Consider the following 27,117-nt stretch of genomic DNA (forward strand, 5'->3'; position numbering starts at 1 on the left):
AGCCTCCAGGTAGTGTGAGGTGCAGGGGGTGGGAGAGGGAAGCAGCCTCCAGGTAGTGTGAGGTGCAAGGGGTGGGAGAGTGAAGCAGCCTCCAGGTAGTGTGAGGTGCAGGGGGTGGGAGAGGGAAGTAGGTAGTGTGAAGTGCAGGGGGTGGGAGAGGGAAGTAGGTAGTGTGAGGTGCAGGGGGTGGGAGAGGGAAGTAGGTAGTGTGAGGTGCAGGGGGTGGGAGAGGGAAGTAGGTAGTGTGAGGTGCAGGGGGTGGGAGAGGGAAGTAGGTAGTGTGAGGTGCAGGGGGTGGGAGAGGGAAGTAGGTAGTGTGAGGTGCACGGAGTGGGAGAGGGAAGTAGGTATTGTGAGGTGCAGGGGGTGGGAGAGGGAAGCAGCCTCCAGGTAGTGTGAGGTGCAGGGGGTGGGAGAGGGAAGCAGCCTCCAGGTAGTGTGAGGTGCAAGGGGTGGGAGAGTGAAGCAGCCTCCAGGTAGTGTGAGGTGCAGGGGGTGGGAGAGGGAAGTAGGTAGTGTGAGGTGCAGGGGGTGGGAGAGGGAAGTAGGTAGTGTGAGGTGCAGGGGGTGGGAGAGGGAAGTAGGTAGTGTGAGGTGCAGGGGGTGGGAGAGGGAAGTAGGTATTGTGAGGTGCACGGAGTGGGAGAGGGAAGTAGGTATTGTGAGGTGCAGGGGGAGGGGAGAGGGAAGTAGGTAGTGTGAGGTGCAGGGGGTGGGAGAGGGAAGTAGGTAGTGTGAGGTGTAGGGGTTGTGATGGAAGCAGAGGCTGAAACTCATTGTCAAAGTCATGTCCCTAAAGCTTTTTTTTTATGGAGGGGGGGGGGACTTCAACTAAAATTTCCATACCCCCACTTCAAAATTACCACTGTGAGCACTGATAGTATCATTAACATTATTTTCTCTAACTCTAAAGGAAGAGGATTTTAGACTTACTCTGTGGCCCGCGGCAGATTCATCAGAGACAACCATTTTGGCAGACAAGTCTCTTGTTGAATTTCATTTACAGCTTTTCTAAATAATTTATTTCAGTCATTAAGCTCCTGGTGATTTTTTACCCATAGGGGCTTATGTAGAGTTCAACATACATTCAACTTTGAAACACATATGCTCTTCAGTACCGCGCATGCGCTGTAAAAATTAGTATGTCTTGGCCTGTATGAAGACTGAAGTTTTCTTTTTAATTACATTTTTTTCCTCAACTTAGAACAGGTATCAAAAAGGATGGGGGGGGGGGCTTCTCTGGACCATGTTGGCACCAACACTCATAGATGATTACTTGCTCCATATGGACATATAATGTGCTAAAGAACTTTCATACAATGAAGTTTTCCCACAATCAGATTGTTGATTTGGTAAGCTACGCAATAGTGAATCTTATGTTTTTTACATTTATCATTATACTAACATTTATTTTAAGACCAAATGGCGGCCATCTTGGTAAAGTACTGATGCTTCCCGAAATAAGCATCATGGAGACTGCACAGTAGCGTACTCCATATTTCGACATGTTTTTTGCAAGTCCGCTGCGTAGGGCATTGCGTGCATCTCTGAATAAGGTCCTGTATCTCCTCCTCATGATTTATTCAGGTATTTTGGATGCTGTTGGGTATAATGTTGTAGGTACCTGTGGATCAAATATACTGTAACCCAGAGCAGTACTAAGACTTTGGAACACTTTAGACCAGTGGGCCCCCTATAGTCTAAAATTGAGATCATAGTGACATCATATATGAGAGACAGAAAGCTTTATAAGTGGATGTTAAATATTGGAGAAGCAGTCACACTTATTCCATCATAAAATAAATACTTATTTAACATGCACCCAATTATAATAGTGCAAACATATTTTAAGTCGATAATCTAACTAGTACTGTATGTTGTGCAATTTAAGTTACACCCATTGCTAACAGATGTATAAAATCAAGAATACAGCCGTGCAATCTTCTTAGTCACAAATTAGCAGTAGAATGGGTTGTGCTGAATAGCTCACGGACTTTCAATGTGGCACTGCCCAAGGATGCCACCTTACCAATATCAGATGCCCTGAAATAAAATAAGAAACACATAAAATAAAGCACCAGATACATTTATATAACAATTTAAATAAGCATATAAAGGCTTTTGCAGATATTTAACATTTTTCCGCATGAAGGCCCTCATTCAGAGCCGTACGCAAACAGCAGTACGCTCGTTGCGTTCCGATGTTGACTAACCGCGCATGCGTCAGTGTAACACTGCGCATGTGCGTATGGCAGATTGCGAGCTTTTTTTGTCTCGTTCGTCAAATAGCGTACAGGAAGTGACATGTCAAATGTGATTGACAGAACAGGGCGTTTTTGGGTGTTGACGGGGGTGGAGATGGAAAAACGCAGGCGTGGCGAGGCGTTTTTGGGGCGTACATACATTAGCAGATGCGAGCGTAAAATGTGTACGGACCGACTCATACGTCACTGGATGATCCTCTTTCCCTTCAAAATGCTCGCACAGCTTAGGGTCTGGATTAGTCGACCACATTGGCGATGGCCTTCTCCTCCGTCCCGGCACTCCACGATGTTGCAGCGATTAATCGCGGGAGGTCAGAACAGCAATTAGTGTTGGATTGAAAACCGGCTTGGTATGTGTTTTGAAAGCAGTTTTTTGGGTTAGCACAAAAGCTTCCGCAGGTGGAAATCATAGCTGCTAATGTGATGATTACACAATCAATTTACGTACATTTGTGGGTGTTTCTTTTGGGCTCAATTTGTTGGTTAGGGCCTATTGTAACAATAATGTCATCATGTTTTTTTTGTTTTTACCTTTTTCTTTTTTCTTTTGGCCTGTTGAATTTGCATCGTTATTTTAAATTTTAAACGTTCCTTAAAGAGCCCTTTTTTTTTTGGCATGTAAAATGTGGTTTTTGCCAGTTTTTGCCTTTTGGCCCAGGATTAAATGTAATCCATTTTGACAATAATGTAAGAATACAATGTCAGCTTTTTAATTTTTTTTTATTGCTCAAACAAAAACTAAAATAAATAACCGATTTGTGGCAAAGATTTTTTGCAGGGTTCATTCCCAAAGTTACAATAATTGGGCCAACATAAAAGATTTATGAAATGTAGAACACAAAATTAAAAACAATTCACAAGAAAGGAGAGGGAAGTTTTGACCAGAAAGGAATATGAGCCAAGCACAGAAGGAGTGTGGGAAAAGTCGCCATTGCTGTCACTGTTTTTTCACCCGTTTGGCTGGGGGAGGGAGGGCGCCAGACCGGGTCCGGGATGTCATCGGGCTGGCCTGTCCAGAGGCAGATGTTGTGGCCTCTGGACTAAGCACAGGGCTAGGCACATTTGGAGGATTGGCTGATGTTGTGCCAGAGGTGGAGGATCCTGATGTTCCGGCAGGAAGGGAGGTCGGCTCCACCATGTGCTGGCGAACGAGCTGCTCCAGGGCATTGGCGATGCAGATGTTGGCCCTGGTATTTTCCGCCAGGGCCTGACCAATGGTCACGTTGGCCGCAGCATTTTGCTCCAGGGCCTCAGCCACCCGTATCAGACTGGCGTCCATCCTCTGCAGAATCTCCGTATGGGAATCCAATTTGAAATTGAGTTCTGTGAGGAGGGCCACTGCCTGCGAGGGGGATTGCCCTGGACTGGCTTCAGCAGGGTCCTCAGCCAGATGTACTGGTTCCTCCCCTGCAGAGCCAGCAGAAATTCTGCGGCCACGGCTCCCCTCTGGAGCAGACTCATCCGCCTGTGTCTCTGTTTGGAAAAATGAGAAAAGACTCACATTAGAATCTACATATTGGCACAATAACATTTCAGAGTTGGTGACATCACAAGATTTACCTGGGACAACATGAGGAGCCGCAAAGTCTGGCATGTCCGTATCCATGTTGGACACGCCAAACACCTCCACAGGCTGCACACACCCCTGTGCCAGCTCTTCTAAATCCGTCAATTCCAATGACACAGGGGTGGGACCCCCACCTGTCCCCCTTGCATGCCTAGCCCTGTCTGCCAGTTTTTGCTTTAGGCGATATTTGAAGTCGCCCCATCTGTTGGATAAAAATGGAACCATTATCCTTTTGTTTAAAATGGGGTTTGTTTATAGGGGGGCAAGTGTTTACTTACCGCCGTTTGACATTCCGGGCTAGACGGACATAATCACCCACCCTATTGACAGCAATGGCTACCTCTTCCCACATTCTCCACTTCTGGCTTGTACTCATATTCCTGTCTGCCTGTGGCAGGATGTCCACACACTTCTGAATCAAAACCTCCATCTCCTTTCTTGTGAAATGTGGCTGCCTTTTCTTTTTGGCAGCTGTGACCGGAATACTGGGCCCAGCAGCCTCTTCCATGTCATCCTCCTCTCCTATTTGTGTAAATATGCAGATTTCTCAACTTCACAACTTGCCCAATATTATGTTTCAAATTAATCATTGAGACAAAATGCATGAAAGACTTACCGCCTGACTCTTGTCCATTGTTTCCCTGGTCTGTAGCCACGTCTGTGCTCCAAACAAGAAATACACTAGAATTTAAATGTTGTTTCGTGACGTATTTATACATGCGTCCTTATTTTGCGGCCGCATCATTGATTGTGCGTTCCTATGATCCCTCCTTAATTTTTGCGGGAAACGAAACACTATTTATGGCTTGGTGTGTCTCGAGTCGAGGTGGCGTTTTTGGATTGTTGGAGGTTACCTTGGTTGGAGTTTCTTGTTTGCGGATTAAGGAGTTGGCGTTTGGAGTTTATTTTGTTTGCTAGAGTTGCGTTTTTTTTTTCCGGTCGCTTTTTTTTGGGATATTTTTTTGGCCTCGTTTCTTGATTTGGTAAGTTTTGTGAAGTCTAACTTTGGTTCAATTGGTGTCTCCTTCTGTTTGTTATTGTTCTTAATTTTTTTAAACATAATTTCATCTATTTTAGGTTTTTTTTTCTTTCGGCCCCAAAGACCTTTTTTTTGGGAATCTTATATATTTGCTCTTGGTAAATCCATTTTTTAACTTGTATTTGCGAACTAATTAGCGCATTTTTCTCTGTTTGTATAGTGACTTGTATTTGCGAACTAATTAGCGCATTTTTCTCTGTTTGTAGAGTGACTTGTATTTGCGAACTAATTAGCGCATTTTTCTCTGTATGTAGAGTGACTTGTATTTGCGAACTAATTAGCGCATTTTTCTCTGTTTGTAGAGTGACTTGTATTTGCGAACTAATAAGCGCATTTTTAAATGCTTATTCATCCTGTTAAATTGTTTGTGGCTTCCCTTTAGCATTTTTGGCTGACATTTGACCCCAATTTGACGTACTGTGTGCAATGTCGTTTTGCTCGTTGCCCAAATGTGTGTTTCGCCTATTTTATGTTTTGTCTTGCACCAAATTTAGAAACATAAATGCACAGACTAAACTTTTTAAAATTAATATTGGGAATATTTTCAGTTTGGACGTATCATGACAATACCCCGGCATGTAAGCAGCAATGGATGGTATCATCAAGCTAAGTTGTTTTAATTTTCCTTTGGGGTGGGTCCAAAGCCTTACATTCAAATCTTGCCATTTCAGGTTGATCTGGGGCGGATTGTTCTGGCCATGCTTCCGGAAGCCGACCAACCTCAATCTCGTCCCAGGCGTAGGCATCGTAGGCGTGCAAGGCCCCAGATATTTCAAACACGTGTCACCCTTTTTGGAATGCCCGATGATGAGGTTTTAAGACGCTACCGTCTTCCTCCCAAAATCATCATAGACACTCTCTCATTAATAGAGAGTGATCTTGAGCGGCAAATGGACAGGCCAACAGCAATACCACCACTTACGCAATTTATGGCGGTGTTACATTTCTGTGCCTCAGGATCGTTTCAAACAACGGTGGGAATAGTGGCGGGCATCTCACAATCCTCCTTTTCCAGGATCCTGAGGGCAGTGATGGAGGCACTTTTCAAGCACCTCCATCATTTTATTAAAATGCCTTTGGATATGGGTGCCCTTAGTGTGGCCAAGGCCAATTTTTACCAAATAGCTGGCTTCCCACACATCATAGGGGTTGTGGATGGTACTCACATACCACTTCAGCCTCCAGCACGGCTGGAGGCCATATTTCGCAACCGTAAACACTATCACTCCCTGAATGTAATGGTGGTATGTGATGCCTCCCTCCAGATCCTGTCCCTGAATGCAAAATTACCCAGAAGTGCACATGACTCCTTCGTCATCCGGCAATCGGGGATATGGCACAAATTAACCAACCTACAAGCTGGTGATGCGTGGCTTCTGGGTAAGTGGAGACCTTTAGTACATAACAATGTTAAGCTTGATACACAGTGATCCTGATGTTGTCTATTCTTTTTCACAGGAGACAGTGTCTACCCTTGCATGCCCTGGCTGCTCACTCCTTATTTGGCTCCCACACCAGGCCCACAAAGTGAGTTTAATACCGCACTTACAGCCACCAGGCAAGTGGTGGAGCGCTGTATCGGCCTTTTAAAAGGCCGTTTCCGATGCCTCCACCGCTCTGGTGGCGAGCTCATGTATTTGCCGGATATGGTTTCGAAAATTGTGGTCCTGTGTGGGATATTTCACAACATCGCCATAAGGAGTGGTGTCCCAATGCAGCCAGAGGATGCCTTACCTGAGGATGGCCCCCCCGAGGTTGGTCGGAGGTCAGTATGTGGGGGGGCCATACGCGATGATGTGGTGGCCAGATATTTTAGGTAATTATTGACCAAACAACAGTGTTTATACCCAATGTGTTACGTTTTGTTTGCGTTCATCTTTTTTTATATTAATTTTTGCACCATCTTCTGTTTGTTTGCATAATCTTTGGCACTCCCACGATGACTACTTCCTGCTACCCTTCAAAAACCTTTATGTGGAAACTTCTGGAATATATTAAGACACCCATATTGCAACGCCATATTTTTGAAATCATGTGGGCATGGACCTTCGTCAACCAGTTCTTGATTTGTTGTGTGTTTGTTTTCTGTTTTTGGTATGTGGTGTATTTCTGATTATCACTGTGTGTTTTGTTTTTGAGTGACCACTTTGTTTTTTGATTTCTGTTGTGAATAAATATTTGGAGAGTGTAATTTGTTTCCTTTTTTGGCACGTTAGAAGCAAGTGTAACCAAACTCACAAACGTTAAATTTACCTAAGGGGTAACCCAGTAATGAAGCAAGTGGAGCTAAAATTTAATATGTTTTCGGGGTACTAACCAACACACCAAGGAATCCTGTACAATCAGTTGGCTTCGTAAAATCGGCCTAAGCAGATTGCCCACCAAATAGGAACCTGTAAAATGTTGTAAACTATCATGTTGTCCACCCCAAAAAAGGAAAATGACATTGGTACTGGTAGGTGTTTCTTGTGCCTGTTTGCCTTCAAAATACAACACACAATCTGTAGTGAGATTAATTGGCAATCCTTGCTTGAAGAGTCTACTTATGTCAGTGTAAAGAATCTTGGATTTACTAAAAACGCATGAGACAGAGCGTGAATTAAAACTGATTTATTTGTAAACAATTTGTAAAAAAATAAAAAATAAAAACTAATTCCTAAGGAGGCCCGTCAGATGGTCAAGGCCCTGCAGCAGCCCGGTGACTTGCTCCCGCATACGGGCCACACACTGACAGATTTCTGCCCGACGCCTCTGTTCCTCTGTGGGTGCCAAAAGTTTGGGGATTAATACATCAATAATGAAGCAACATTCAAAAACAACACAAAACAAGCAAAACAAAACGTACAAGCTTGTGCCAAAAAACAACATTACACGGATAAAACCCAGAACCCCAAAATGTCGTAGGATAAAAATACAAGGGCCCAAAAAAAATGCACACAGGTGTGATATGTGTATGGTGAAATCAGCAGGAACAGGTAAAGACAACCCCCAAAAATTCCCAAAGGTGACAGAAAGCCAACAAAAATGGGGACGACACATGATTACATACAAACAGTTTGTGGTGCCCAAAAAAACAAACAAAAACATACCATTCTGCAAAACGCCAGAGCGAGAAGCCACTCCCTCGACCACCTCGGAGGTGGCTACATTCCCCAAACCTAGGGGCAGGGTGTGGGCAGAATCCTGGGAGGGGGTATTTGGAGGAGGGGTGGTTGGAGGAGAGGGGGAATTGGGCTGGAGGGGAAGTAGACCCGAAATCTCGGCCACAGGGTCTGGGGAGGAGGGTTTAATTGAGGAATTGGGGGTTGGAGAGAGGGGCCGGGACCGGCGTCTTGTCTGCCGATGACGCCGTAGTCTTTGCTGTGCCCCTAAAAGATGTAAAAAATATTGTGGTTAGTTTCAACAGGAATCCAAATACAAAAAAAAATAAAAAAAAAATCATGCACATGCAGATATGAGTACAATGACTAAATAGGACAGACATGAAAACATGCACATGCAGATATGAGTACAATGACTAAATAGGACAGACATGAAAACATGCACATGCAGATATGACTACAATGACTAAATAGGACAGACATGAAAACATGCACATGCAGATATGACTACAATGACTAAATAGGACAGACATGAAAACACGCACATGCAGATATGACTACAATGACTAAATAGGACAGACATGAAAACATGCACATGCAGATATGACTACAATGACTAAATAGGACAGACATGAAAACATGCACATGCAGATATGACTACAATGGATAAATAGGACGATAATGAAAACATGCACATGCAGATATGACTACAATGACTAAATAGGACAGACATGAAAACATGCACATGCAGATATGACTACAATGACTAAATAGGACAGACATGAAAACATGCACATGCAGATATGACTACAATGACTAAATAGGACAGACATGAAAACATGCACATGCAGATATGACTACAATGACTAAATAGGACAGACATGAAAACATGCACATGCAGATATGACTACAATGACTAAATAGGACAGACATGAAAACATGCACATGCAGATATGACTACAATGAATAAATAGGACAGACATGAAAACATGCACACGCAGTTAGGGCCCACAAGATAAACTTGAAAACCACAGTCCATAAAACTTACTTTCCTTGATCTGCATGCGAAAGCATGCCAGCAAGCGGGGCGTACGCCGGTGCAACCACCTGCGCTCCAGCTGGCCAATATGTCGGCGTGAGCCGAAGGAGCGCAGGCGGCGACGTACCTCCTCATATGCGGAACGCTTTCTGCTATTTGAGATGGGTGGAGGCTGACTGGTGATCCGCCTGTCCATCACCTCCGTGAGCACCAGCAGTTCGCGCCTGGTGAATGCGGCGGATCTCATGATGGCAATGGTGTATTTTTAGAAAATTATTTTTAATAAAGCACCAAAAAAAAATTTGATTGGCTAATGTATTTGGGAAATTAACAGGACAAATTCTATTGGTTAGTGTATGAGTCATGTGTTCGACAGGGCCACAAATCTCTTGAGAGTTATGATAGGCTTGATGCAGTGACATGCGTAAGCAAATTAAAATAAAGAAATGAACCACAGAAAATTTGCGGGGATCAAAACAAATAGAACAATTGTTTATTTGGGGCTAACATGTCTTTTGAACAATAAAAGCGAATGTTTAAGCCGTACGTATTCTGCGGGTAAACACAAACACGGACAAGATTAAAGTTTATGGCACTGTGTTGAAAAAAAAAAAAAATTAAGCTAATTGATACATTGATTGGCATGATACGATTGAGGGAGGTAGGCAGAATAAACGAGCAGGTAATCGGAATCTGACAGGCCCACTTCCGGTTTGTACTTGTGCGTGCGTTCCCTTCAAGCCATTTCGGGGATGTACGCTCGCTATTTGGCACGCTCGTTAGTTAGAGGAGGGGTCGCCTGAGTTTGGGGTGGATTTTTAGATGCGTACGAAAATACGAGCGAGTGCTTGAATTTAAATATTTTTTTACGTACGTCGAACGTACGTACGCCCACTTGCGAGTGGGTCTGAATCAGGGCCGAAGTTCTGTGTTACACAAGGAATTACTTCAGAAAACTGTACAACCAGGATTAATGAGTTTTGTATAAAAAGAGAACTTACTGTATATGCTGTATGATTTTCATAACTTTTGGCAAATAGAGTGAACCTCATTTTCAACGTGTTTTGCACCAGTTTTCCTAGATAGTCAGCACATTATATATTAAGGTGCATGTCTAAAAGTGCAACAAGAAATACAGAGTGGTGAAAACATTTAAAGAGTCACACTGACAGAGGAGGAACAATGATCTGAGGCTGAATGGTTAGGCCTGGACCCAGGGGCTGGCTGGCAACTTTTTAGCCTGGGGGGCAAATGCATGCAGGCGGCCCTGGCAGAGGAGTAGCGTGTAGCCAGGGTGCCCGAAGAACGTGCGTGCTACGGTGCCCCCCCCCTCAAGTGTTCCAGGGAGGAGGCTGGCCAAATGGGATTAATGTAAAGTAAAAATAAAGATTAGGGACAGCCCCATCGTGGTATCCATATGCAGTGCCCCCCTGTGCCCCAGGAGAGGATCCCCTTATGCAGGCCTCCAGTAGTGCCCCCAGTAGTGATCCCCCCTATGCAGTGCCCCTTATACAGTGCCCCCAGTAGTGGTCCCCCCTGTGCAGTGACCCTTGTGCCCCCAGTAGTAAGCCCCTTATATAGTGCCCCCAGTAGTGGTACCCCTTATGCAGTGCTCCATATATAGTGCCCCCAGTAGCAGTCCACACCCCATGCAGTACCCCCAATAGTGGTAACCCTTATACAGTGCCCCTTAAATAGTGGCCCCAGTTGAAATCTCCCCCTTATGCAGTAACCCCAGTATTGCCCTTTTTATAGAGCCCCCAGCAGTGGTCCCTCGATGCAGTGCCCCTAGTAGTAGTCCCCTCCCCCCTATGCAGTGCTCCTAGTAGTTGTCCCCTCCCCTTGTAGTGCCCATAGTAGTAGTAGTCCCCCCCTTGTAGTAGTAGTCTGCCCCCAATAGTAGTCCCCCCAGTTGTAGTCCCCCCCTTGAAGTGCCCCCAGTTATAATCCCCAGTAGTGGTCCCCCCTTGTAGTGCCCCCCCCGTAGTGCCCCCCCCTGTAGTGCCGCCAGTAGTGGTTCCCCCCTTGTTGTGCCCCCAGTAGTGGTTTCCCCCCTTGTAGTGCAAGCCTCCCCCCCAGTAGACACACGTAGTAAAAAAAAAAAAAAACACTTACCTGAATCCCCGCTCCCGCCGTCGCCATCCGCTCCTCCGTCTGTCCTTCCCGGAACGGGCCGCTCAGCATTATGGGAGAGACGTCAAACAAACACACAGCTGCCGGAGCTGGCGGCTGTGTGTTTGTCACTTGTGTAGCCAGGGCTGCCATCAGAAATTATGGGGCCCGGGACTACCAAAATAGGCAGGGCCCTCCCCCCTCCCCACAACCCCGGACACTTAACTAAGTTACCACACTCTTATTATTAAGTTCTAGCTGCTCCCCAGTCCTCACATGCTGCGGCTCCTCGGGGAGAGGCAGTGGCTGGCAGGAGAGATAGGTGACTGGTAGATATAGTGTGAGATGGAGAGGTAGTGGGTGACAGGAGAGGGAGAGGGTGAAGGGGATAGGCAGTTGGCGATGCCAGGGAGAAAATGACCGAGAGAGGCAGTGGGTGATGCCAGGGACAAGGTGACAGGGAAAGGCAGTGGGTGATGCCAGGGATAGTGTCAGGGAGAGGTAGTGGGTGATGCCGGGGATAGGGTGACAGGCAGTGGGTGACAGGGAGAGGCAATGGGTGATGCCAGGCAGAGGGAGAAAAGGAAAGGCAGTGGATGATGCCAGGTAAAGGGTGAAAGGCAGTGGGTGACAGGTAGAGAATAATGGGGAGAAGCAGTGGGTGAGATATAGGGGGGCACTGGGCTGAATGGCGGTACACTGACTAGACTGGCTGGGGTTCTTGCTGAGGGGCAGTTCGAAGGAGGCAGTGGGCTGGTTAGGCAGGGAAGGGGGTAGACACTGGGATGGGGGAGTCAGTGAGATGGTGGGGGAGACTGGGCTGAATGGGGGTGCACTGGACAGGATGAGATGGGGGATCACTGTGACTGGACTGTTTGCATAGTACCTGAGCCAAATAGAATTGCACATGGTACATGTGCTGGGGTTTTGGAATTGCAGAGACAACAGAGCAATGATCTGCGCAACAAAACGTGTAATCTTTTGTTTTGCAGCTCATTGGACTCTCTCTCTGCAATTCCAAAATCCGGCACATGTACTATGTGCAATTCTAATATATTTGGTACAGGCACAGCATGTGCATATGAAATAAAAAATACACCTGACCTTACCTGTATGGTGGTTTCTCTGTGATGGGGAACCTCTGAAGAAATTGATCCTCCCTGGGCAGATGGTGTCTTCAGTCGGTATTCACTATTCATGTAGGAAATCCCGTTGTCCGGAAAATGCCTTTGTGTAGGAATATAACTAATGTCATTATCATACACAAAGGTTCAACCAGACTCGCCACCTGTGTCTCCTCCGGCCTGCTGCCCATGTGTCACTCCAGCCTCCTGCTCCATGTCCTATCTATCCCCTTGTCTTTCCAGCTACATACCCCATGTTATCTCCAGCCTCCCGCTCCCTATGTCACCTCCAGATCCCTGCAACATTCCAGATTCCTGTCCCGTCTCCCCTCCAGATCCCTATGTCATTCAAGCCTCTCTGCCCTGTGTCATCGCCAGATCCCTGCGCCATTCCAGCTTTCTGCCCACTTTCCACCCCGTCTTTCAAGCCACCTACCCCCTTGTCTTTCCAGCCTGCCACCTCCTTGTCTTTCAAGCCTCCTGCCCCCTTTCCACCCCCGTTTGTCCAGCCTTCTGTCCCCTTTCCAGCCTTCTGCCCCCTTTCCACCCCCGTTTTCCCAGCCTTTTGCCCCTTTTCCACCCCCGTTTTTCCAGCCTTCTGCCCCCTTTCCACGCCCGTTTTTCCAGCCTTTGGCCCCCTGTCCACCCCCATTTTTCCATCTTTCTGCCCTCTTTCCATCCCATTTTTTCCAGCCTTCTGCCCCCTTTCCAGCCTTCTGTCCCCTTTCCACCCCGTTTTCCAGCCTTCTGCCCCCTTTCCAGCCTTCAGCCCCTTTTCCACCCCCATTTTTCCAGCCTTCTGCCCCCTTTCCATGCCCGTTTTTCCAGCCTCCAGCCCCCTGTCCACCACCGTTTTTGCATCCTTCTGCCCCCCTTCCACCCCCTTTTTTCCAGCCTTCTGTCCCCTTTCCAGCCTTCTGCCCCCTTTCCACCTCCCTGTTTTCCAGCCTTCTGCCCCCTTTCCACCTCCGTTTTTCCAGCCTCTGGCCCCCTGTCCACCACCATTTTTCCAGCCTCCGGCCCCCTGTCCACCACCGTTTTTGCATCCTTCTGCCCCCTTTCCACCCCCTTTTTTCCAGCCTTCTGTCCCCTTTCCAGCCTTCTGCCCCCTTTCCACCTCCCTGTTTTCCAGCCTTCTGCCCCCTTTCCAGCCTTCTGTCCCCTTTCCAGCCTTCAGCCCCCTTTCCACCCCCGTTTGTCCAGCCTTCTGTCCCCTTTCCAGCCTTCTGCCCCCTTTCCACTCCGTTTTTCCTGCCTCCTGCCCCCTTTCCACCCCCTTGTCTTCCCAGCCTATGTCCCTTCTCTTACCTTTTACATGATCCTCCATTAGCTGGTCCGGGTCTCAGTCCCACGTGGCTGGCGGCTCCTCTCTTCAGCAGGGAGCGCGTCGTGATGCCACAAGGTCAGCATCGCGCTCCCAGCAGTCCTTCAGGTAGGAACTGTGTCACAGCAGGAACTGCCGCTGCGCTGCTGAGCAAGACCATATAACTCGGCGGCGCAGCGGCATTTCCTGCTCTGACACAGTTAATAATAGTGATGGATGTATGGCGTGGGAGAGCTGCCGGCAGTACTAGGAGCGCCGTTGGCAGGGTCCCCAAAGTGTCCGGCTGCTGCCATGGCTTGTGCAGCAGCAGTGCTTAGCAGCAGGCGGGCCCCCAGTGTCTGGCCGCGGCTGTTAGGCTGCAGAGCAGGAGGACTTTCCTGGGCTTGGGCTGCAGCGGACGGGCGGGCCCCCCGAGTGTCCGGGCCTGGGACTCCAGTCCCGGCAGTCCCCCCCTGATGGCGGCCCAGTGTGTATTGCTGACTGAACTCCATCCGGTCAGCGCTGCACATGCGGTGCAGTCTGTGTCACAGTGACACAGACTGCCCGCGGCCCACATGACACTGCGGCCCGGGGGGCAAATGGCACCCTGCCCCCTGGCCCAGCCCGCCACTGCCAGGACCGCTTAGTTCAAATGAAGGAAAATCTTGGTACTACTGGCAGGGCCAGTGCAAGGTTTCTAGGCACCCTAGGCAACGATACACAATACCGCCCTTGCTCTTCCCAATACCCTCTGCCCAACCGCTCACATGTAAACTTGACTTCTTAAAATATTGGTAGATTTATTTTTAGTTTTATTACAACATAAATGATAAAAATTACACTAAAACAATATAGCAATAACATTAACAACTTTGTGACCATCATACAATACCGAGAGCATTTTTGTGAATGCCAAACAGTAGCTGCTGAGAGCATATTTGTAACATCCATGCAATAGCAAGAGCATTTATGTGACCACCATAATAAGAGCATTTTGAGACCTCCAATAAAAACATTAAACAATTAATCTTATCTATATTACATTAATGCCTTTACCCTCATAATAAAACCCACATAGCTTACCCTTATACTTATCAACTTTAGTGAACGGTGACAACCCCATCTCCCACACAAGTCCCTCTCCCCCCTGTTCCACTTACCTGTTGCTGATCTTCTCACCACTGTCACCCTCATGCTGTTGTTGTCACTTGCAGTCTTAGGAAGCAGGTTCTGCGCTGCTGGTGAGGAGGAATAAACACTGGGGAGGAGGTGGGAGGATTCTCCTGCACAGCTGACTGGGCTCCCCCTTTTGTGGTAGGAGGTGTGAGCCACCACCTTCCCTGTCCACGTTTAGATGTCCCTGCAGTCATAATGGACAGTGGGGGCGGTGTCTAAGTTTAAATGGGTGGGGAGCTCATTTATTGCAGGAAAGTAAGGGGGGTAAGCAGGGTCCGGGCGCTTGTGCAACATTGCCCTCATTACAGCAGATGGCTCATCAGTCATGTGATTGTCAGTGACATGGCCAGCCTGCCCCAGATCAGGAAGGGGCAAAGCGTAGGCAGAGGTAGTGGCGGATGCGGCTGGTAAGATATGTGGCTGCCGCCAATATGTAAATGAAGGAAAGAGACATTCTTCAATTGTGTTGTTGGAAGACTCAGTGGCGCCCCCACAAGAGTCAGTGCCCTAGGCAGCTGCCTAAAGCTGTCTAATGGTAGCGCCGGCCCTGACTACTGGATACTATCACATTCTAGAGAATTTAGTGGCAAAGGTTTGATACAGGCTTTTCCTGTATTGGCATGATAATGTCCCCATGCACAAAACAAGGTCCATTAAACATGTTTTGCCAAGTTTGGTGTGGAAGATCTTAACTGACCCTCACACTTTTTTTTACATATTTGTTTAATAAAAAATCTGTAATTTTGAAATAAAATTAAATCAGATAAGCACAGTGGTGATTTTAAAATTCTGTGGACCTTGTCTAGCTGTTGGGATGGTTTTGTTTTTCAAACAAGGGGAGCCGATCAAGTTTTCCCACTGTAATGGGGTTCTTCTGCCATAGCATTAAATCAGCCCTAAACTGGTTTGTCTAGGGCTGGCAATCCTTGGAAAGTGGGGAAAAAAATATCAGGTCCTCCCTCCCGATCAACTCTTCCCTGCATCCCTGGCCGGTGGATGCAGGGATAATGGGTTAATTGAAGTAATTATATTTTTCTTTACAGCGGAACTACAGGAAACAGCCAGCCTGCCCTTTGGCACTTGTAGAACTACAAGTGCCAGCAGGCCGGTGGCACCTGTATCCCCACTGTGAACAAAACACAGTACTCACACACCAAATATTGTAAATCTTTATTACACATTCACTCACCCACACTTACACTACATACAGTCCTTACCTACTCATTGAAGGAGGTCGGCCCTCTTCTCCAGTAGAAGTTCCAGGTCTTGGTGAAATAACAAACTGTTCGCAACCCCACGCTGCCACCTCGCGTATTAAGGTAATTTCCAGTCAGATCTATTGACTATAATGGAGTAGCCGTTACCATGACAGCGGCCGCTCTCAGCTAATCAGCAGACACTGCCATGAAAACCACTCCACTGGCCATTGATGCAGGGTAAAGCCCTGGGCTTTCGGCCTGGGGTTGGTTAATGCTTGGGAGGGGGGACCCCATTTTTGGTGGGTCTCTACTTTCTAGGATTGCCAGCCCTAGTTTGGGGCTGGCAATCCAGCCCCAAACTGGTCAGCCAGCCCTAGTTTGGGGCTGGCTGACCAGTTTGGGGCTGGTTTAATTCTTTGGCATGAGAAGCCCCGCTGTGTGTCCTCTTGAGGTAGCATTACCAGCCCGGCTGGTTCAGACTGGTGCTAGTAAACAAAAATTGGGGGGAACTACATGCCTGTTTTTCCCCCATTTTCCATGACCAGACCCAGGTCCAGGGCTGGTTATGGAATTAGGGGGTGACCCCACGCCAATTATTGAAAATTTATACTGTTTAACTGCTTTAAAAAACCTAAGAAGCAAGCACAGATCATAGTGATGCAAGGAGACTGTTTTTGCTCCCTCTGGTGAGTGGTTGCCTGTGGCGTCCTATGGGGTATATACAATTACCCGCGGGGTTTACCCCGCGACTAATTGTTGCGCTGGTGGTGAGTCAATTAATGGGGACTCCACGCGCGGGTGTCCACGAGACCCTGCGCGCGAGTCCCCCACTGTCATCCTTTACCTCGCACCTCATGTAGGTGCGAGGTAACAGCTGCACGAAGCTGCCCTTGTCGGCCTCGCGCACGTCAGAAAAACACACTGTTTCCACACTTCTTGCGGAAACAGTGTGTACCCGCGAGCGAGGGCACATTTACCGGCGCGGGGAAAAAGCTATTTTATTGAATAGCTTAACCCCGCGCCGCGTGACTTTCGAGCCCCAATTACTCGCGGGAGAAGTCCCGCGGGTAATTGTATATACCCCTATGTTTTGGCTGCAGTCACAGGTGTAATCCGCCTGCCCTTTCCACCATCATAGTGATCTGTGCATGCTTATCCCAAACGTGTCTGCTCCTCCCAAGCCTTGGCACCCTGGGATTGGACTTAAGTGCAATCCAAAACACAGGAGTTCGGTTTTTAAATCCGAGTTCCATACTGACAGCAAACCCGAACTGGGACTCGTTACACTCAGAACCCCAAAGTGATTCCAAATTATGACTCGATTCGACTCGGAACCTCTAAGTTTGGGTGTGTTCGTATTTCTGGAAAACCGAACCGCACATCTCTAGTTATCCCTTGTATTTACAGATTACTTATCTATAATAACATGACTGCTAGCATTGGGTTACTAGTAAAAGTGACTTGTGGGGTGCATGTATCAGGTCCACTCTGTATCGATCTGATCTTTAAAATAGTAAAACATTTACCAAAGGATAAACTTTAAAAAAAAAAAATCTTTCCATCTCAGACCACATTCTTTGAGATACTGCTTCATTTTGTCACATGCAAATGTAAATGGATATTGCATAATCCATGTAGTCCCAAACATAAGGGCAACATCCATTCAACAAACTACAATGAAAAACGTATCTTTAAATCCATATAACTAGAGTTGTGCGGTTCGGTTTCATGGAAATCAAACACACACAAACTTAGGGGTTACGGGTCGAACCAAGCCCATGGCTTGGGTCATCCTGGCAATCTCGGTTCCCGAAAAGAAGCATGTCATCATCTTCCCGTTGTTGGATCTCGCCTGTTTTGGATTGCACATTAAAGTCTCTCCCTAGTGATCAGACGCCATTTCACACAGGAGACTGGAGGGAAAAGGTGTGGGACTGGGCTACAGCATGGAGGCAGGGCTGGTGCTAGGTTTGTCGACACTCTAGGCAAAACTTTTGCCTACACCCACCGCCCCCCTTCCACCCCACACACACACAAACTCTCTATCCAGACTCTCAAATGAAATCCTGTAGGTGGTCAAATAAAGAAATGCCCCTCTAAACAAAAAAATATAAAAGAAAAACCACTATGCGCAATGTGCAACATTTGTGGGGACCCCCAGGAAGGCTGTAGTATAAAGGGGAGACACAGGAGGTATATATATATATATATTAGGGGTGAGCGGGTTCGGATTTCTGAAATCCGAACCCCCCCGAGCCCCCCCGATCCGAGTCCGATCCGAGTCAGGCTCGACTTTTCCCGCCTGACTCGGATCTGACATCGAGGCAAAACGTCGGCGCCATTTTCTCACTCGGCTGTGGACAGTGAAGAGGGAGGGTGGGAGTTAGTGCTGTGTAGTGTAGTGTAGTGTAGTGCTGCTGTTGTCCACTACTTCAAAGTCCATAGGGGCTGGCTGTGTTGTGCTGTGCTGCTGTTGTTAATAGGGGCTGTGTCCACTACTTCAAAGTCCATAGGGGCTGGCTGGACTGTGTTGTGCAGTCAGTTCTCCATAGGGGCTGTGTCCACTCCAAAGTCCTGTGCAGTGTCCCAGTCCTAAAGGGGTGCTGTAGTGTTGTCCAGGGGGTGCTCTGTCCATCAGGGGTGCTCCCCCCAAGTGCTAAAAAAATAATATATTTTCTGTGTTTGTGAATTGTGTGCGCAGTAGCCGCACGTGCATCAACAAAGTAGTGCCAAGCGTGCGCCTATGTCATAAGTAAAGGGCCGGCTGGCTTGACCGTTAAGGGTGCTGTAACCCCCGAAAGTACACTCCAGTCCAAACCAAAAAAAAAATTATTTTCTGTGTTTGTGAATTGTGTGCGCAGTAGCCGCACGTGCATCAACAAAGTAGTGCCAAGCGTGCGCCTGTGTCATAAGTAAAGGGCCGGCTGGCTTGACCGTTAAGGGTGCTGTAACCCCCGAAAGTACACTCCAGTCCAAACCAAAAAAAAAATTATTTTCTGTGTTTGTGAATTGTGTGCGCAGTAGCCGCACGTGCATCAACAAAGTAGTGCCAAGCGTGCGCCTGTGTCATAAGTAAAGGGCCGGCTGGCTTGACCGTTAAGGGTGCTGTAACCCCCGAAAGTACACTCCAGTCCAAACCTAAAAAAAAATTATTTTCTGTGTTTGTGAATTGTGTGCGCAGTAGCCGCACGTGCATCAACAAAGTAGTGCCAAGCGTGCGCCTGTGTCATAAGTAAAGGGCCGGCTGGCTTGACCGTTAAAGGGTGCTGTAACCCCCGAAAGTACACTCCAGTCCAAACCAAAAAAAAATTATTTTCTGTGTTTGTGAATTGTGTGCGCAGTAGCCGCACGTGCATCAACAAAGTAGTGCCAAGCGTGCGCCTGTGTCATAAGTAAAGGGCCGGCTGGCTTGACCGTTAAGGGTGCTGTAACCCCCGAAAGTACACTCCAGTCCAAACCTAAAAAAAAATTATTTTCTGTGTTTGTGAATTGTGTGCGCAGTAGCCGCACGTGCATCAACAAAGTAGTGCCAAGAGTGCCCCTGTGTCATAAGTAAAGGGCCGGCTGGCTTGACCGTTAAAGGGTGCTGTAACCCCCGAAAGTACACTCCAGTCCAAACCAAAAAAAAAATATTTTCTGTGTTTGTGAATTGTGTGCGCAGTAGCCGCACGTGCATCAACAAAGTAGTGCCAAGCGTGCGCCTGTGTCATAAGTAAAGGGCCGGCTGGCTTGACCGTTAAAGGGTGCTGTAACCCCTGAAAGTACACTCCAGTCCAAACCAAAAAAAAATTATTTTCTGTGTTTGTGAATTGTGTGCGCAGTAGCCGCACGTGCATCAACAAAGTAGTGTCAAGCGTTCGCCTGTGTCATAAGTAAAGGGCCGGCTGGCTTGACCGTTAAGGGTGCTGTAACCCCCGAAAGTACACTCCAGTCCAAACCAAAAAAAAAATTATTTTCTGTGTTTGTGAATTGTGTGCGCAGTAGCCGCACGTGCATCAACAAAGTAGTGCCAAGCGTGCGCCTGTGTCATAAGTAAAGGGCCGGCTGGCTTGACCGTTAAGGGTGCTGTAACCCCCGAAAGTACACTCCAGTCCAAACCAAAAAAAAAAATATTTTCTGTGTTTGTGAATTGTGTGCGCAGTAGCCGCACGTGCATCAACAAAGTAGTGCCAAGCGTGCGCCTGTGTCATAAGTAAAGGGCCGGCTGGCTTGACCGTTAAGGGTGCTGTAACCCCCGAAAGTACACTCCAGTCCAAACCTAAAAAAAAATTATTTTCTGTGTTTGTGAATTGTGTGCGCAGTAGCCGCACATGCATCAACAAAGTAGTGCCAAGCGTGCGCCTGTGTCATAAGTAAAGGGCCGGCTGGCTTGACCGTTAAAGGGTGCTGTAACCCCCGAAAGTACACTCCAGTCCAAACCAAAAAAAAATAATTTTCTGTGTTTGTGAATTGTGTGCGCAGTAGCCGCACGTGCATCAACAAAGTAGTGCCAAGAGTGCGCCTGTGTCATAAGTAAAGGGCCGGCTGGCTTGACCGTTAAAGGGTGCTGTAACCCACAAAGTACACTCCAGTCCGAACCAAAAAAAAATTTATTTTCTGTGTTTAGCCGCACGTATATATCAAATCGATATAACATAAATGGAGGACCAAACTTTCTCCGATAAAAATAAAATAGAGAAAGATCAAGAACCACTTCCTCCTAGTGCTGAAGCTGCTGCCACTAGTCATGACATAGACGATAACATGCCATCAACGTCGTCTGCCAAGGCCGATGCCCAATGTCATAGTAGAGGGCACATACAATCCCAAATGGCAAAGTTCAGGAAAATGACCTTGAAAAAGACATTTAAATCAGCTGAAGAGAAACGTAAACTTGCCAATATGCCATTTACGACACGGAGTGGCAAGGAACGGCTAAGGTCGATCCCTAGTATGTTCATGACTAGTGGTTCAGCTTCACATGACGATGGAAGCACTCCTCCCACTAAAAAAATTAAAAGAGTTAAGCTGGCAAAAGCACAGCGAAGAACTGTGCTTTCTAAGAAGATATCACAAATCCCCAAAGAGAGTCCAAGTGTGGTGGTGGTTGCGATGCCTGACCTTCCCAGCACTGGACGGGAAGAGGTGGCTCTTTCCACCATTTGCACGCCCCCTGCAAGTGCTGAAAGGAGCACCCACAGTCCACTTGCTGATATGCAAATTGAAGATGTCACTGTTGAAGTACAACAGGATGAGGATACTGGTGTAGCTGGCGCTGAGGAGGAAGTTGGCGAGGAGGATTCTGATGGTGATGTGGTTTGTTTAAATCAGGCTCCGGGGGAGACAGTTGTTGATCGTGGGATGAAAAAGCCCATCACGGTCATGCCTGGGCAGAAGACCAAACATTCCACCTCTTTGGTCTGGCAATATTTCTATCCAAATCCGGACAACAACTGTCTTGCCATATGTACCATATGTAAAGGTGAAATAAGTAGGGGTAGGGACGTCAACCACCTAGGAACATCCTCCCTTATACGGCACCTGCAGCGCGTTCATAAAAAGTTACTGTCAAGTTCAGAAACTTTGGCTAAGACCGTAAGCAGTCCAGGGACACCTAAATCCCGTTGTCCTGTTGTATCCAAGCGCCTGCAAACCACACCGTCAACTCCCTCCTCGTCAATTTCCTCCTTAGTCAGGATCGGAAGTAGTCCTGCAGGCCATATCACTGGCATGACTGACTCTCCTATCCGGGATTCCTCCGGAGGATCCTGCATTGCTACGCCTACTGCTGCCGCTGCTGCTGTTGCTGCTGCTGCTGGGAGTCGTTCATCATCCCAGAGAGGAAGTAGGAACACCACTACTTTTACTAAACAATTGACCCTCCAACAGTCCTTAGCGAGGAGGATGAAGTACGACAGCAGTCATCCTGAAGCAAAACGTATAACTGAGGCCTTGACTGCTATGTTGGTGTTAGACGTGCGTCCGGTATCCGCCATTAGTGCAGTGGGATTTAGACAATTGATGGAGGTAGTGTGTCCCCGGTTCCAAATCCCGTCTAGATTCCACTTCACTAGGCAGGCGATACCGAGACTGTACAGAAACGTCAGAAAAAGTGTCCTCAGTGTCCTGAAAAATGCCGTTGTACACAATGTCCACTTAACCACGGACATGTGGACAAGTGGAACAGGGCAGACTAAGGACTATATGACTGTGACAGCCCACTGGGTAGATGTATCACCTTACGCAGCAACAGCAGCAGCGTCACCAGTAGCAGCATCTCAGAAACGCCAGCTCGTTACAAGGCAGGCTACGCTGTGTATCACCGGTTTCAGTAAGAGGCACACCGCCGACAACCTCTTAGAGAAACTGAGGGAAATCATCGCCCAGTGGCTTACCCCACTTAGACTCTCCTGGGGATTTGTGATATCTGACAACGCCACCAATATTGTGCGGGCATTACATCTGGGCAAATTCCAGCACGTCCCATGTTTTGCTCACACAATAAACTTGGTGGTGCAGAATTTTCTGAAAAGCGACAGGGGCGTGCAGGAGACGCTTTGGGTGGCCCGAAAAATTTCTGGCCACTTTTGCCATTCAGCGACTGCGTGCCGAAGACTGGAGCGCCAGCAAACACTCTTGAACCTGCCCCGCCATCACCTGAAGCAAGAGGTTGTGACGCGGTGGAACTCAACCCTCTATATGCTTCAGAGGATGGAGGAGCAGCAAAAGGCCATACAAGCCTATACATCCACCTATGACATAGGCAAAGGAGGGGGTATGCACCTGACTCAAGCGCAGTGGAGAATGATTTCCGTGTTGTGCAAGGTTCTTCAGCCCTTCGAACTTGCCACACGTGAAGTCAGTTCAGACACTGCCAGCTTGAGTCAGGTAATTCCCCTCATCAGGCTTTTGCAGAAGCAGCTGGAGAAAGTGAAGGAGGAGCTAAGACGGAGCGATTCCGCTCGGCATGTGGGACTTGTGGATGAAGCCCTTCATTCGCTTTGCCAGGATTCCAGGGTGGTCAATCTGTTGAAATCAGACCACTACATTTTGGCCACCGTGCTCGATCCTAGGTTTAAAGCCTATGTGGTGTCTCTCTTTCCGGCCGACACAAGCCTGCAGAGGTGCAAAGACCTGCTGGTGAACACACTGTCAGCTGAAGCGGAACGTGACACGTCAACGGCTCCTTCTTCATTTTCTCCCGCAACTGGGGCTGCCAGGAAAAAACTTAGGTATCCTAAGCAACCCGCTGGCGGTGATGCAGGGCAGGCAGGACCAAGTTTGGACATCTGGTCCGGACTGAAGGACCTGGCAACAATTTCTGACATGTCTACTGTCACTGCATATGATACTGTCACCATTGACAGAATGGTGGAGGATTACATCGGTGACAGCATCCAAGTAGGCATGTCAGACAGTCCATACCTGTACTGGCAGGAAAAAGAGGCAATTTGGAGGCCCCTGTACAAACTGGCTCTATTTTACCTGAGTTGCCCCCCCTCCAGTGTGTACTCCGAAAGAGTGTTTAGTGCAGCCGGGAACCTTGTCAGCGAAAGGCGTAGGAGGTTGCTTCCACAGAATGTGGAGAAGATGATGTTCATCAAAATGAATTATCAGCTCTTCCAGGGAGACCAGCCTCCAGAAGGTACAGAGGGACCTGTGGTGGTGGATTCAAGTGGGGACGAGTTAATACTTTGTGAGGATGAGGATGTACACACTGAAGAGGGTGAGGAATCGGTGGATGAGGAGGATGAGGATGACATCTTGCCTCCGTAGAGCCAGTTTGTGCAGGGACACATTAATTGCCAGCTTGTTTTGTGGGGGCCCAAACGAACCAATCATTTCAGCCACAGTTGTGTGGCAGACCCTGGCGCTGAAATGATTGATTTGTTAAAGTGTGCATGTCCTGTTTATACAACATAAGGGTGGGTGGGAGGGCCCAAGGACAATTCCATCTTGCACCTCTTTTTTTCTTTGCATTATGTACAGTTTGGGGCCTAGTTTTTCTAACTGCCATCCTGCCTGCCACTGCAGTGTCACTCCTAGATGGGTCACGTGTTTGTGCCGCCCACTCGTGTCGCTTAGCATAGTCATCCAGCTACCTCGGTGCAACCTTTTGGACATAAAAACACTATTGTGAGGTGTGAGGTGTTCAGAATAGACTGGAAATGAGTGGAAATTAAGGTTATTGAGGTTAATAATAGCATAGGAGCAGAAAAACCTACAAATTCTGTGATTTTAGCTGTTTTTATGCTTTTTTTCAAAAAAATACAGATCCAAAACACAAAACCCAGAACCCAAAACACGGAAGGGTGGTTTTGGCAAAACCAATCCAGATCCAAAACACGAAGAAAGATCCAGATCCAAAACCAAAACACAAAACACGAAAAGTGGCCGGTGCACACCCCTAATATATATATATATATAACAGGCTCAATCCACGGCACTCGACCATCTGGGGTGCCCTTGGTATGTGACCACACCATCTACATAAAAAATATCATACAAACTCGATCTTGATCTGCCATCTTGGCCTGGGTGTGGTCCTGTCTCTTTAAGGCAGGACCCAGTTTTCTGTTTAAAATGTATGCAAGCTTGAGGCCAAGATGGCAGATCAAGTTCATTTATCTGAGAATCAGTGTAGGGACTGGCTAGATGGGAATGACCGTGAAGCGGTGGCCAGCTTAACAAATTATTGCAATATTTTGGAACCAACATTCCCTATGTTCAAAGGAGTTGCAGTTTGAAAAGCATGTGAGTGCCGAGTTTGTATGATATTTTTTATGTAGATGGTGTGGTCACATACCAAGGGCACCCCAGATGGTCGAGTGCCGTGGATTGAGCCTGTCGTTTATTTAAATTTTGTGGTCACACTTGCTAGGGCACCCTGTTTTTCAAATGTAAGACAAACTTTTTTTCTTTTTCCAGGTGCTTATTAACTGATAGCCCTGGGTGTGGTCCTGTCTCTTTAAGGCAGGACCCAGTTTTCTGTTTAAAATGTATGCAAGCTTGAGGCCAAGATGGCAGATCAAGTTCATTTATCTGAGAATCAGTGTAGGGACTGGCTAGATGGGAATGACCGTGAAGCGGTGGCCAACAAATTATTGCAATATTTTGGAACCAACATTCCCTATGTTCAAAGGAGTTGCTGTTTGAAAAGCATGTGAGTGCCGAGTTTGTATGATATTTTTTATATATATATATATATATATATATATATATATATATATATCATGCAAAGGTACGGCACTCAGTCAAAAAATACAAAAAAGCGGGGTGCCATCCTAAAAAGTAATATGTAGTCCAATGCTCTGCCTATGAAAGGTATGAGAACCCCCAGGGGTAGAACAAACAGAGGAGGCACTCCCTTGTAGTATGAAAAAAAAGGTTATAATATACTTATAACATGTTGAATAGTGGTACAGAGATTTGTCAACGTTTCAAGGTCCGCAGACCTTTTCGTCAGGACTGTACATCAGGCATCTGAGCTGAGGGTCTCAGGTAGTACTAACCACGGAAGAGGCGGAAGTGTGGACCCCCAGGCAGGCTGATCAGGGTGTCGACCATGTTCTGGGTTGGCTCTCCTTCAGCTTCTGCCACCTCTGGCTCCGCTTATCCCCTACCATCACAACGGGCAACTGGCCGTTCTCTCAGCCAGCAGCAGGCCCCCTACTCCGGCTCAACAAAGTTACAGAGGAGTTGCTGCATTGTAGAGGCACTAAAAATCAGGTAGGGGCGGTAGTCCTGCAGTTGGCGCATTCATATAGATAGGGCTTTAATTACTAAGTGCTCACCTACTGTATATAAGTTAGTTGTAGGCTATACAGGTAAAGGAATGAGGGGAACATGCTGTACACTATGGCAAAATAAGCTATGTGTGGGTTATGCAAGTGAATGAATGTAGGCAAGATAACAGCAGCAATCAAAATGGTGTAGATACTATTAAAAAAGATGAACATTATACTATTGTTGTATGTATTGATAAACCTATAGTACAATAATTTGAGGCAATAGCTGACACTTAGAAATAAAAAAACATACAAAAGAATCAATAAGACAGGGGTAGGGGATGGGTGAGAAGTTGGGGGCTAAGTGGGGGATGTATTGGTAAATGAGAAGTCTGTACATTGATGCAGTTCAGTGAACTTGGTTACCTACCTTTCCTGGTTCCCTGTGGGTGGTAATGTTGTTCAATGTGGTTAATTTCTGTTTCCCACCCAGCTCTGCAGTAGCCTGTCAGGTTGTCAGTTCTTTCTTGCTGTCTGTGGTTAAGTTGCAAGCCTGCTGAGGCTGCCGCTGGTCACAGTCCGGTGATGCAAAGAGACTGTTATTGTTCCCTCCGGTGAGTGGTTGCCTGTGGCGTCCTACGTTTTGGCTGCAGTCACCTGCCATTTCCACCATCCGGCTGTGCATTGTGCAGAGAGATGCACAGGCTATTGCAGCTCTGGTCAGTGAGTGGTTTACCGCGGCGCTCTGGATCATGTGACCGCTGCTCCTAGCTCCTATGCGGATGAACCCTTCCACATGGAGGATAGCGGAGCAAGCTGATGTGATATTGAAGCTATTAGTGCAGTTCTTCCTGAGGAGGAGGTGGCATCTGTCGGGGCCCCCCAACAAGTGCCCAAGCCATCCCCCACTCTCTGCCAGAGTGTCTCTTTCAGAGACTTCCTTCATTATTCTCCCAAGCAGCCTCAGCGGGCCGCCCCTCAGGTCTGGCGCCCTTAGGCAGATGCCTAAAGCTGCCTAATGGAAGCATCGGCCCTGCATGGGGGCACTAAAAACGCCATTAGGAGTAGACTGGAATACTGTCTTAAAGTCCACAGGGGCACTTTGCCATTAAAAAAAAAATAATTAGGAGCATTGTGTTAAAGGGGCACTGTGGACTGTGGGTTGCAGCATTGTGAGGCGATGTGTTGTGTGTTCAGGACCAGGCACTAAGAAATGCCATTAGGAGCACAGGGGGTCATTCAGACCCGCTCACGAGCAAAGGACACTCGCAAGCGGGTCGATGTTGCCCCACTGTGCATGCGCACGACGGAGGGAGCTCCGTCGTGCGCATGCGCGAGACCCGGCGAGCGACGAGGAATACGTCGCTCGGGGTCTCGCATTAAAGGGGGCATGCTGTCGATGGTGACTGACAGCACGCCCCCTTTGGTGGGTGTGCCGGGGGCATGGCTGCCAGACGGAGGCGTTCCCATGGGAACGCCTACCATC

This window comes from Taudactylus pleione, unplaced genomic scaffold (assembly GCF_031769625.1).
Source record: "Taudactylus pleione unplaced genomic scaffold, aTauple2 ptg000381l, whole genome shotgun sequence".
NCBI lineage: Eukaryota > Metazoa > Chordata > Amphibia > Anura > Myobatrachidae > Taudactylus > Taudactylus pleione.